The sequence below is a fragment of the Lissotriton helveticus genome, chromosome 3_1, assembly GCF_964261635.1.
Source record: "Lissotriton helveticus chromosome 3_1, aLisHel1.1, whole genome shotgun sequence".
In the NCBI taxonomy this organism is placed as follows: domain Eukaryota; kingdom Metazoa; phylum Chordata; class Amphibia; order Caudata; family Salamandridae; genus Lissotriton; species Lissotriton helveticus.
The window spans coordinates 219533897-219547767 of NC_136061.1; the positions used below are offsets into that span (position 1 = coordinate 219533897).

The 13871-nt window shown below is 44.0% G+C and overlaps 1 protein-coding gene across 8 annotated transcripts in view; it reads left to right on the forward strand.

Moving 5' to 3' along the window:
- LOC144822300 (N-acyl-aromatic-L-amino acid amidohydrolase (carboxylate-forming)-like) overlaps positions 1-13871 on the forward strand; it is a 165360-nt gene that overhangs the window by 71128 nt on the left and 80361 nt on the right. The window contains exon 2 of one of the 8 annotated variants that reach the window (XM_078679640.1): positions 10663-10807. The exons of 6 other annotated variants lie outside the window; for them this stretch is intronic. The gene's annotated coding sequence lies outside the window, so the exon portion shown is untranslated. The remainder of the gene's footprint in view (positions 1-10662; positions 10808-13871) is intronic. One more of the 8 variants, XM_078679644.1, reaches the window with a different exon arrangement.

Consider the following 13871-nt stretch of genomic DNA (forward strand, 5'->3'; position numbering starts at 1 on the left):
GGAAGCTTTTTAATGTACTTATGACACTCAATATTGATGGTACATCAAATTAAAAGATGAAAATACGAATGGCAAATGCGCGCTGATATGAAGTATTTTGAATGCACGCTGTGACACTGCAAGAACCGGTGGACCAACGGCAACATACACAGACGTTGGTGCTGGCACACACGGTTCGCGGTGGCAATGATTTAATGTTTATTAAAGTTTTTTTGAATTTACTTGTGACACTGAATATTGATGCTAAACACCTATTTAGAGGTCTGTCGCAGACAGCATTGTATGCAGTACTCCACTGAGTCAGCACTTCCTCCCGTTTCATCCTCTAGTCCCCATTGTTCTCGTTTCCCTTCTCCCCATACACTGGTCACCCACCTTTTTGTCTCCTAACCAAGTCGGCCTCCTTTCATTACACATACTACCCTCTGACTTATCCCTCCAAAGACTTTGACGGAGCCCCCGGTATGGCCTGCTCTATTGATACATGCTGGAAGCCGTGACATAGCGCTGTTAGAAGCCCATTACTGAACATTCCCTCACAATCTTAGTGGTTGAACTCTGGATGTATTTCCAATTAACACGGACGTCTTCATTACGGCCTTTGGAATTTTTCTGGGACTAATTTATGTCCATGGCACACCACTCATTGGTTGCCCACCGTTCTGCTGGGGGCTCATCAGAATTTTAACTAGGTCAGTACCCATATATACAAGCACATAGATATACCACATAGATATGGATCTTGGATTTTAATTGTTTGGTTACTCTCTAGGTCCCTATCCCTCCTCCGTCCTGAGGAAGACCTGTAGCCGAGGAGATAAACTACCCTCATCGTGTCAGGATCGAAACGTCGACGAAAATCCCTCCCCATATTCTGGGGCCTACACCCTCCTGTTCACCCCCACCCCCTGCGAGTTTGAAAAACCTTACAGTTGATGTAATCACTGTATTGTGATGAAGTAGTAACTATGGTTTTGTTGAAATGATATCAGGAGCAGGCCTCTCTATGGCTAAGGATTATCAACCTTGGCATGTTAAATAATTTGAAAATACCTGTTTAGAGTTCATTCCTTCTACCCCTCTTTTTGCCTCACCGCACGAGCACCATCCCTTTGCACGTCTTTCCAAAATCATCACTTGTGAGTAACCTAAAACATTTCTCCTGTAATTATCATATGTATTATAATAACCAAGAATAAACTGCCATTGTTTTTTTTTTTTTTTGGCTTGAAACTCAACCTTTGGGTACTGCTTTATGTTTATACATGCATTAGTTTTCTCTGCTTATCTTGCAGGTCATAACCACATAGGTATGATTGAATAGAATGGTTTCATTTATTGATGTTTGAAAATATTTGTCTAGGACCACTTGTTTCCTGTGGTAATTGCTACCCAGGTCCTATTGACTATTTGGGTCACCCCATGCTGCAAATAATTATCAGCCGCTCCTCCTTGGCATTGAGCAGTCAAGTGTTCCGAGTGGGACCAATGTGGGACCAATGTGATCAGTGTCCCCACTTTGTTTTCGCCCGCCCCCGCATGCTGGCAGACAAAGCAAGCAGCACGTCGTACAGCATGCAGCAGGCCACAGGATAATGAAAGGCTGTAAGTGAGTAATAGAGTAAGCGGAGACCAGCAAGATGTGGCTTTCTTTTCATCAAGAGACACTTGGTTAAGCCCATCTGCAGTAATAATACTGTCCATTCCAGATAGAACCCCGAAGGCTTGGGCGAGGGTTGGCAATGGCAACCCATGGTTTGCATTTTGATTGCAGCAAATAATCCCTGGAACTATAGGGGCAATGCTGTGCATGCCATGCATGCTACATCCATCTGGGAACGTTCACATACAGTGATATGTTGATGTTGAAAGGGTGTGGTTTACGGACCAGAACAGTGGACTTTGGAACTGGGGAACCAGATTCGTCAAATCAATAATCTCCCTATGCCTACTAAAAATGAATGTCTATTTGTGTAATGTAACTGGTGCTCATGTAAAGCGCTCCAGTACCCAAGTTCTCGCTATATGCAAAAACGCTACAAAACCAAGGTTGGTTGCATTCCAGCAAAGCAATGTTGCAGTTGAAGCAAGGAATCTCAGCTCTATAACCTCGTAGTTCATTTTAACTCTACCTTGACGAGGCCGCAGCTTAGTTTAGTGTGCAGTTATCCGATAACGTGTTATGTTTCGTGTTATGTGGTGTTTTATAGATATGGCCGCCATATGCAACTTGCGGCCTGCCTCAGAATGCGAGAATATAAAAAAGACAACTATAAACTTCTACAAGCAGATACCGAAACAGAAATAACAATAAACGTAACTATTAGACCATGTTAGTATATGTGTTTTCCCAAATGAAATGCGGTTCCAAGTATTATCTGACTATCCCTAGTATGTGTCAGGGTTTGAACATCTACAGAGGGGCTGAGCCATTAGAATGGGCGGGGTTTATTACCCCGTTCCAATAGTGGATGGGAGGCTGTTTTCAGGCAGGGCCTGCATTTCCAGCCCTGAAGGCAACTTACTCATCCCTCCCTCCCTCACAGCCCATTGTGCCTCTGTTAATGCAGGAGTACCTCTATTCCCTTTTGTTCAAGGGTGCCTATCACATCCACTTAAGAGGAACCCTATTATTAAAGCATTGTTGCACACACACTACTATCCCACCTTCAGCTCTGTGGGGAACACCACCTACCACCGCACACTACCTAGGGTTGCATGATAGATTATTTTGCAGCCATTTGCATAATGAAGCTGCGTTGGGCATCGAAGGGGGTATCACAGCTCATGTGTCTGCAATTGGATTATACATGGTAGTTGTTAGTAGACATGTTATGTTACTGTCCATTTATAAAACGCACATTCACCAGACGGTCTCTTGGCGCTAGGTACCTGATTGGACTTTATCTCCACTTATTGTTAAGCCTGTCTGAAAAGCCATGTCTTATAGAGCTTCCTAAAAGTAACAAGATCAGAGGTGGACCTAAAGTTTGACCTAAAGTCCAGGGGTAGGCTATTCCATACTCGAGGGGTGATAACGACTTCCGATCCTTTGTGTTTTCCAAGAGGAGATCACCAGAAAGTGAAGGTGGCTAGATCTTAGTGCTCTAGTAGGGCCGTATTTTATGATCCGAGACTTCACAATGCAGGGTAATTCAAGTAAAGGGACTTAAAAACCATACAACAAGCTTTAACCATAGTTATCTGTGCGACTGGCAACCAGTTAAGGTCCATGGTCACCTGGGAGATGTGGCTAGGTCTGGGCAGAGTGTGCATCAGCCAAGCTGCCTGATTTTGAATTAGCTGGAGATTGCGCAGGAGGACTTTGGGAAAACCCAGGTAGAGCGAGTTGGCATGGTCAATTCTAGACATGACTAAAGCTATATTTACTTGGGTCAAAGCCTCCCCAGTAAGGACGTTTTTTATCTTTTTTATATGTCGGAGCTGGCAAAAGCTAGCTGGGGTCACTGCTCCTACCTGCTTCTTGAAGGATAGTTCCTCATTGATAATAACGCCCAAGCTTTTTACAGCTTTTTTGTGAGGGGGGGGGAGAGCCCATCTCACTAGGCCAGAATGATGGGTCCAATAATCCATCTTACTTTTTGTGATAATTATCTCCGTTTTATTGGAGTACAACTTCAGATGGTTGCTGTGCTTCCAATCCCGGATGAACAGCATAGTATCCTGAAATGGCTGTCGAGACGTGGAGCTATCAATAATCGTGAATAGCAGTTGCATGTAATCTGCATAGTTAAAAATGTTGATTTCTTTATTATTGAGTGCGTTAATTAAAGGGCGAATATAAATGTTAAAAAGGTGGGGAACAGCGAAGAACCTTGAGAAACCCCACCATTCAGTTGCACCCTGTAGAAGAGAAAGGGGGAAGCCTGATTGATTGAGATCTGTCCCTTAGAAAGGGACGGAAAGCCAAAATAATATGGTTGACCGTGTCAAAAGCAGCAGACCGGTCCAATAGCACCAAGGCTTGGGTATTGCCATTGTCTACTTCTTTACACATGTCATCGACTACTGACATGATCACTGCGTCTGTAGAGTCTGCCGGTCTAAATCCTGCTTGAGCTGGGTCCAAGAAGCCTGATTCTTCAATAAATAAGCATAGATGGGGGGCTATATGAGCCTCAAGTAATTTTGACAGATAGGGTACGAGAGAGATAAGCCAGGACATTTTTCATATACGTAGGACATTTGGGCTATGCTTGGGTACTAGGGCCAGTGTGTGGGCTGTGAATATGGAGATGTTAGATTGTATATGTTTACTGCACTGTTCCCTGGAAGGTGCGCGCACAGCTATTACACTCCGAGCGCGCAGTGTCTGCTATGGAGCGCGCACCCACATATTGGATATTTGAGGTGGGAGTACGCACCTTGCGCTGAGCATTTCACAGAGGGTTGCTTGTTTCCCCATAGGACGGAGATCTTGCTAATTCCTCAGCCCCACGGCTCATCCTTAACAAGCATGCACATATTACCGACCGTCTATCTACAGATCACACCTAGGGTGTGTTTCTCGTTATTGTATACCACCTGCCCCTCGGCGACCGCCTGCAAAATCAGTTCCAGTGCTTATCTCACCGCCAAGGCAGGTCAGCGAGTCTAGTGCTCACTGCTGACATCAGGGGTAAAAGTTTGGTTACAGCTTTTAATTCTGAGGAGTCCAACTCCCTCTGCTATCCTTCCGAGGTCAGTACATGGCGTGCCGTTCTTTGGGGATTGGCAATGCCAAAGGCACGACGAGTGCTTTCACAATCACTAACATATATTAGTGATTGTAAAAGCACGTCGTGCCTTTTGTTTATAGAGTGCGGCTGCAGGCAGATTGTGTGCCTTTTTTCATCAAAGTTTTCATCTTAAATGCAGCCCGTGTATTAGTATGTCGGGCGCTGCAATTAACATGAAAACTTTAAAAAAGACACGCAACCTGCTGCGCACTATTAACAAAAGGGGGAACATCCATTACGACGAAACTTTAACAACGCGGTACTGTTACCACGCTACTTTTACAACGCAAGTCGTTACGACGACTTGCGCTGGGGGGCGCTCCAGGATAGTAAATAGTTTAATTTACTATCCAACTCCTTCCCTAGAGTCCACGGGGACTGGAGTTGGAATAGTAAATAAAACTATTTACTATCCAGCACCCCCCAACGCAAGTCGTTGTAACGACTTGCATTGTAAAACTAGCGTGGTAACGGTACACGTTGTCAAAGTACGCGTCGTACCGCCGTACATCCAACAAAAGGCATGCAGCAAGCCTTAAAGCACGACCTGTGCTTTTACAATCACTAATATATGTCAGTGATAGCGAATGCGCACAACGTGCTTCTGGACTTGCTGAGTGCCCTTTCTTAATAGAGCGTGGCTGCAGGCAGATTGTGTGCATCTTTTTAAAGTATTCATGTTAACTGCAGCGCCTGTCATGCCTATACACTGCGCTGCAATTAACATGTGTACTTTCAAAAATGCCCACAATCTGCCAGCAGCCACGCTCTATTTACAAAAGGCATGCAGCAAGTCCAGGACTTTAAGTGGTCTGGGCCCTGCTGGTGCTCAGCACATGCAGTTCTTAAAAGCAGGTGCTGAGACGGCTCCCTATCGGGCTCTTCATTTTTGCCCTCAACCTCACGGTAAATATTAAATCTGCAGCAGCGCAACTGCTCAAAGCCTTTGGTGTAACTGCAAAGAGACTTGCTATAGTTCTTTCAGTCTCATCATTTCAGAACCGAAGCATCTTCAATATTAGATTCAACAAAGCCCTAGTTGTTGCTTATGTATCTTATGCAACTAACAACAATTGACAACGCCAATAGTACTGGCTTCTTGTAGGTATAATGTTACTTGGTGTATTATATATTACAAAAACGATTGCAGAACCACAAAACAAAGTGTATCTGAGCTCCAAGAGCATTGTATTGTACCCTCAGGAGGACAGTTTCGCTAGAGCAAGGTAAGTCTGCAGTTTTTGTTATACTTACAGATCCTTCTGATGACTGTCTCTGTATTGGACTTACATTTACATGTCCACCTGAGATACCTGTTCTGTACGCCTCGGGGGGAGGGGGGGTGGAGGGGTGCCTCTGGGGACCTCTTGCCAACTGTTGCCAAAAGCTTTGGAAGTCTCATCCGGAGTAGCATGCTTAGTTTACAGCTGTTGCGCCAAGTATTTCTTGGACAGTTATGGGGCTATTTCCTGAAATAATTCTCCAGAAGAGTAAAGATATTGGAAGCTGTTGAAACCGGCGATAACCCCTCAAAAAAGGGACAGGAAATATGACTATTAGATTTTTTTTCAGCTGAAGTAAAGGTAATTTTTTTGTTTGGTAGGCCACCACCATCTCCAAGTCATGCTTTACATATACTAAGGAATGGTGCATTAAAAGAGTTATTGGTACAGAAATCAGTAACACCTTTGAGAAGGCACGGGTTGAGATTTATAGTAAAAAAATAAATAAAAAAATTGCCAATAAACAAAAGGTACTCCAGCCAAGCATTAGGACATTCATCTCCATTTTGGGTGTTGTGATGTCTGTCTCTCCCCCAGCAACACATGCACACAAATCTACCAGGAGAGACTACCTTCCCATGATAAGATATCTGCACCATCGCACTCCTTACCTCAGGTCCCCTTTGTATGTTTGTATCCCTTAGAGCGTACCTGTTCTTTCTCCATTCTGTTATGATGGATAGAAGTCAATGGGAAGCGGTGACTAAGCTGATGGGTGAATTGTCTATAAAAGCTTACTGTCTCTGTGCCGTGTAGCTGTCATTAGGGCAACTGGTGGAATCGCACCAGCTTAGAGGGGTAACAATGGCTCTTTGCAAACAAGTTAATCAGTTTAGCAGTGCTTGGATTGGAGCACATGTCTAAATGGTGGATTAATATGCAAAACCCCACATAACTCGGGATTTTAACATAAGTGTTTTCAAATAAATGCAGAATTTCACGATGGAGACACAAGTCCAATAATTTGCAGGTTCATGCTTTGGCATTTTAAGATCCCCAAGGAAATCCTTGCAGATGCTTCCTTTCACTACTAGAAGGATAGTTGTGCAGAGTTTTATATAAAAAAAAATATATTTCTAAATCCTTCCCTCTTCTATCCCTCCACTATCCTTTTCAATCCAAATAAATGACTAAAATATCCACCACTCAAATTACTTTCATATCTCACTATACTAATTCAACACTAATCCTTTATGGGTTCCGGAGTAGCATACTACTCGCCAAAAAATGCTTCACCACCCCATCATGGGTAGCAAGCGCTACAGAAATGCAAACCTTTTATCCCTCTTCTATCCCTCCACTTTTGTTCTCAATCCAAATAACTGACTAACATATCCACCACTCAAATTACTTTCATATTTCACTGTACTATTTTACCACTAATGCTTTATAGCAGCCGCGGCTGGTAGTGGGAGTGCCGGGCGGTGACGTGGGGAGGGGGAGGGGCAGGATGGGGGGTAGTAATGTATGGATTACGGACTTTAAAAGGTAAGTAAACCTAAAAATAAATAAAATGAGTTTCGTTGTACACACTGCATCGCATTTGGTGATGCAGTGTGTGCAACGAAATTCGTTTTATTTATTTTTATGTTTACTTACCTTTTAAAGTCTGTAATCCATACATTACTACCCCCCACCCTGCCCCTCCCCCTCCCCACGTCACCGCCTGGCCGGTACTCCCACTACCGGCCGTGGCTGCTTTATGGGTTCCAGAGTAGCGTGCTACTCGTCGAAAAAGTGCTTCAACACCCTATCAGGGGTAGCAAGTGCTATATAAATGCAATTACCATACTGTATATCTGATTGCAATGACAGAGGCAGCACAATAACAATCATGTGGCACACTATGCTAAGCACAGATTTTTAGCTCCTATGTTTTTAATCCGCACCCTTAATTACACCAGTCACTCCCCAATTATTGCACTTGCTGCAGATGTGTATGTAGCTTGCTGATCTCAGATTTGAATCACAGGAAGCCCCTTTTAGCTTTTCATGCTTCCACAGGTAGAAACATGATTTCAAGGCTCTTAGGTAATAAAAAAGAACTGATATTGTGGTAGAGAGTGTGGCCTAATGGCCAGAGCTGCCAACTTCGGAGCTTGGGATCCAGGTTCAAGTCTCAGCGTCGGATCAACATCCTATGATTCTGGCAGATCACTTAATCTCCTTGTGCCTATGGACAGCGCCTAGAGACCCTTACGTGCGATTAGCCGTCCTTTACAAATCCAAGTATTAACATTATTATATTACAGGGTTTACATCTCTCACTATTTAGCATTTAATAAAACATATCAGTTGGTATTTCTATAAAAAAAATTGACTTCTTTTCAACTTCTATTCAAAGAGACAACCATTTAAGTCATGCCAGGTGAGAACTTTGAATATAATATTCAAATCTGTGGTCACATTCAATGATTCCCTTCTATGAAAAGTGCTAGAATTTCACGTATTTTTATTTCTCCCTCTGCAAAAAAAAACTTTTGGGTTGTTCATCACCTCTCATGCCCCCCCCCCCCCACCAAAATATCTTGTTTTCTTTTTTTCCTTCCCATGACAACAAAACTATTTTGACATTCTGAGCATGTGAAAGTGAACAAATACTCTTTTTTAATAGCACATGGTTCTCTCTGTAGATGCTCCTGACTGAGCTAGCAGTCATTTGTTAATGGATGTAAATGGTTGCTTTAGGTTCACTTCTCTGGTGGATCCATACCGCACATAGTCAGAGTGATACCAAAATGAACCTTTCGAAAGTTTAGGGGCACATGTCCAGCAACATTTCTGTGCCTACGGTCCAGGACAGTGAATGAGCTCATGGGGGTGTTTCACAAAGCTTTCTGTGCTGAGTATATGTGACTTTCTACGGGGGGGTCAACAGTCAGGAGCAACTCAGGTCTATCCGAAGGGAAATTTTTGTGAATTTGACATGCTAGTTAGGTGTTCTGAATCAGTGTGGATGATTTAAAACTGGAATCATTCTTTATTTTTCTCTGAGTAGTAGCCTAAATTCCATTTCAAAATCTGCTCAGTAGCACTCAATGGAACTAAATCCAAGTATAGCGTAAGTCCAAGTTTGGTTGGACCTGGTGTGGATGGCTGAATCTGGAGTTGCAGGAGAAGCACACCCTCAATTTGGGCATTTCACCAGCTAAAAGCTGATGAAATCTCTGCATGGGAAGTAGTCGATAGATGGAGAATTACCAAGGGAATCAGGCGCTGTAAGTCTGAATTCCAAGGTAATTGCCCATTTCTCAGGATGTAAGTTAGAGTATCACAGTAGTCTCGTATCCTGGATTTACTCATACCCATGTGATTGAAAATTTTGGAAAGCGGTATATTGCAAGGTATTCCTGCACCATGCAGAATGATGGCCACATGTTTTCCTACTCTTCTAGAATATGTGATCTTTTCAATAATAAAACACAGCATAGTTGTATTCGGATTAGATCAACATCTAATGATAATGATTTATAAACACATAATATAGGCAGAACTCTCCTTTAAATGCATAGCAACCATAAACATAATGGAAAAGGCAAGAATGAGTTTGTTTGTGGACATGCAGATTTCTTCTTCTACCACCACAAGTATCAAATTTAGACAAAGATTACACAATGCATTAATTTTTACAATTCCCTTCACTTTTTAGGTCTCGGACCGTCTCACTGCGTAGCAGTGGGCGGAGCCCGAGATTTAATCTTTCTTAGAGGGGGCTTGGAACCCGCCCCTCTTCTCCATTGGCTGGCCTAGTAAATGCTGGCCAGCCATTGGAGGAGAAGGGCCTCACTCGGTCCAAGCCTCTTCTTTTTCGGATTCGGGGTGTTTTTTTAAGCTTCTTTCTATTTACTTTCTGTCCTCTTCCCATTGGCTGGAATTTTACCTTCCAGCCAATGGGAAGAGGAGAGAACGAAAACACGCCCCCCAATCACGAAAAAAGCAGTGGTTTCTCCGAGGCATTTCTGCCTCGCCTCGGAGAACGATGGTGTTAATCAGCCGGAACTCACTTGTTGTTAGCAACCTTGTTTGTGTCGTGCATGGCTGCCTCGTGCATCTTTCCAATACTTTAAGCAAAGATGAACTAGAATGATCACAGAAGCTCTGCATGCGTTTGTGGTGTTATTGTCTGGACCCCGTGGTGGGCAGCCCTTTGCTCGCTCGCATTATCCTACGATGAAAATTATTTGTTTTCAGTAGCCACTATCGTTAGCACAATTGAACGTGTTTCACAGCGCATCACGTTCATTGCCATCACAACTGACAATTTACATTGCATGCTGTAAAACAGTCTTTATACCCCGGCCGGGAGCTTACCTTCAAAAATCAGCCACTTCAATCCTGTGCCTCTCGCTCCTTCTGGCTTTGCCCGCAGCAGACATTTCAATGCACCCGCAGATCCCCCCCCCGTTTGCAGTTGGGAAATGGAATGGGGGAGGCGGGGTCTGCGGGTGCATTGAAGTGCCTGCTGCGGGCATAGGCGAAAGGAGCGAGAGGCGCAGGATGGCACCACGGGTGGGGGGGTGCAGACCCCGCTGGGGCCGGGTGGGGGGGGTGTCGTCTGTGCCTCAGTCTGTGTTTAGCTACAGTGCTTAGGCGGTGCCCGCGAGCCCCTTGAGTGTCCCCCTCTTGCTTGCTGTGTGCAGGGTCCTCGCAGAGTGGCTGACATGAACCCCCCAGCAGCAGCAGATGGCCGCCTTCGGGATGGACAATGAGTTGAGTGACCTGTTGGACTTCAGTGCGGTACGCTATCCTTCTTCGAGGTCTTTTGCTTATGGCTTCTCCTGCACGGTAAAGCGAGCATCCCGGCAGGGCCTGCCTTCTCATGGCTAGACTGCAACACTTTAATGACTTTAGCACTGCCGGGGTCAATTGGTTTAGAAGGGAGGGGGGGACCGTCTGACACTAAGATAAAATAATCTCATTGGCTTTCTTGTGTTAAATTGCCCTTTTTATTGTATTGACAATTATACAGCGCCTTCTCACTCCTCAAGGTGCTCAAAGCGGTGTATCGTGGTTTTTTTCTTCTATTTTCATGCAAGTGCTTAAAACAGACCAAATCTAGCAGGCTTCGGCAGTCTGCAGCTGTGGCGGCTCTGTTTAGAAGGCTGAGCACAATGAATGTATTTATTTTACTTCTGTAAATCTCTCAAACAACGCAGCGGAATTATAAGAGCTGCCTGTCATACTTGTGTTTACGTTTATATACATGACCCCATTTTGCAGCAACACCTGAACATATTTAATTTTCTGTCATTAAGTGTGGCAGCGTATTTTCCGGCATAATCGCCATTCTAAATATAGACACCTGTAATGGAAATATTGAACGCAACCCAAAAAACCCCAAAACAATCCTCAAAAAACGCCCTTCTCTTCCAAACCAGGAATAGAGCATGTGACGGAACTATGTCCAATTGTGAACATGTACAGGTTGCTACCACAATACAAACTACAATGGCCGATTCTGTGGGGCTAAGATTATTGCCCCCTGTAAGGTCCTTAGGAGACATTTTATTCTCTTGCAAACAGCCTGGTTAATGTGTCATCCTGAAAGTGTTTTTATCCCTCCGCTCGGTATAGCTAATGAACAGTGTCATGGATTAATCAGGAAGCACCTTAATGTGTTGTGTATGAACTATGTAATTATTTATTCGTTTTTTTTTGTTTGCCACACGCAAGGCCTACGTTTCTCCAGAACACTGTGCATAAGGCAAAAAAGAGCATGTTAGATGAAACTATGAAATTAAAGCCGTTGATTGCCTAATTGTCATCTTGATGCCAGTGGGCCTTGGGTTCATTAGCCATGCTATGCTGCCGCTATGCCTTCTGGGACAAAGTTACAGTTTGGTAGAAAAAGGAATGTTCGAGGCCTTGCGCAGGGTTGGACCCAGTCAGTGGAGAGTTTATTTACCTGGGAAGCACATGTACCATATGCTAAGGTGCAGAGCAGGGTTTGCAACACGATGAAAGAATTTGTGAGTCTGACTCTCCTATATGCATTTTATGGGGTGTTTGGTGCTCAATGTCCTGGGCACTTGTGATTTGTTTGTCCTACCATGCTGCACGCTCCATTAGAGACATAGTATACCATTACACATTGTACTTGCTTGCAGGTGGATTTTCTGACCACAAAATGTGTTCTTGTTCGATGTTGCAATTAGAATGGAAGCAGACCCTTTGCATTTTAACAATGGTTAGTTGGCATGCACAAAACATGACATTTCCACATGTTAGAGAATATATTTATGGACCGGAGTTAATGGCCAAAAAAATTATATATTTGAAGATTCCGTTTTTCAGCTGATGTGGACACAGCATCTTGCTCAGACGGTGCTGTTGTGTGCTACATGATTCAGAAAAGGGGGTGGTGATGAACAGAGTGTCTGAATTAAGCAGACCACTCTTACCCAGTCCAAAGATCAGGGCTTGATCCATCACCGTTATTTAGCTCACTGCCCCATCCCAGCTCAGAACCTGGCTATATGCAAATTAGTCTGTCCCTGGCCCAGTGCATCATGGGAACAGGGCAGACCAAACTACCAATGTGTGCTACATGGTATTGACACTCTTCACACGGCCACATCGAGTGATGAGACATTTTTGCACGATGAACAGCCATGTGATTTGGAACACCTTACAGGTAGCTTTCCAGGTCATGGGTGGTAGCTCAGCACTGTTGTAACTCAGTGCGGTGTTTTCAGCTTCCATGGAAGGCAGCATCAGGTACTTTTAGTGGTTCTGTTGGGGTTGTTAACTGTAGTTCCTGAGCTGCTTCGACAAAGTCAACTCTCAAAAGCCACGCCCAATCTTAATGGATCGTGCCCAAACCCTATAGGATCACACTTTCAAAACATTACAAGTTTGCCAGGCTTTTGTAGGCCAGTGCACTTTCCTGTCTCTCTCACACACTCTCTCACACTCTCTCTCTCTCTCTCTCTCTCTCTCTCACACTTTCTCTCTCACACTTTCTCTCTCACACTCTCTCTCTCACACTCTCTCTCTCACACTCTCTCTCTCACACTCTCTCTCACACTCTCTCTCTCACACTCTCTCTCTCACACTCTCTCTCTCACACTCTCTCTCTCACACTCTCTCACACTCACTCTCTCACACTCTCTCTCCCACACTCTCACACCCACACTCTCTCTCACACACTCACACTCTCTCTCACACTCTCTCTCACACTCTCTCTCACACTCTCTCTCACACACACTCTCTCACACTCTCTCAAACTCTCACACTCTCTCAAACTCTCTCTCACTCTCTCAAACTCTCTCTCACTCTCTCTCTCTCTCTCTCTCACACTCTCTCACACACACTCTCTCACACAACCTCTACTACTCAACATTACACACTCATAATTAGTCACTCTATACTACTCACTCTTTACTACTGAAACTAAAAATACACTTTGTATATGTAAGGGTGTGGCTGTGCATGTAAATGTGTGTGGCTCTAGGACTCTTTACTACTCACTCTCTCACTATTTAATACTCACTCTTTCACTTTTTACTACTCGCTCTCTAATACTCTCTTTACTAATACCTCTCTCCTACTCACTAACAACTACTCACTCTACCACTCTACTACTTACTCTGTGTGTGGATTCTACTGCAATAGGTATCACATATGCAAGCGATTAAGCTATTGGCAATATAAATGACAGCCATTTATTTCTGATTTAAAAAAAAAGTCATGAGCAATGCCAATAGGTCGACCTTTAATAATGCCGAGACCATTGCATTGTAAATGCTTGTTTGCTAGGGCATTAACTGTGATAGGTCACTGTAGAAAGAGTCTGAGGTTGAGAGAGGCCCCATCATCATGCCTTGCAGTGTGGACTCTCGGGTTGTAT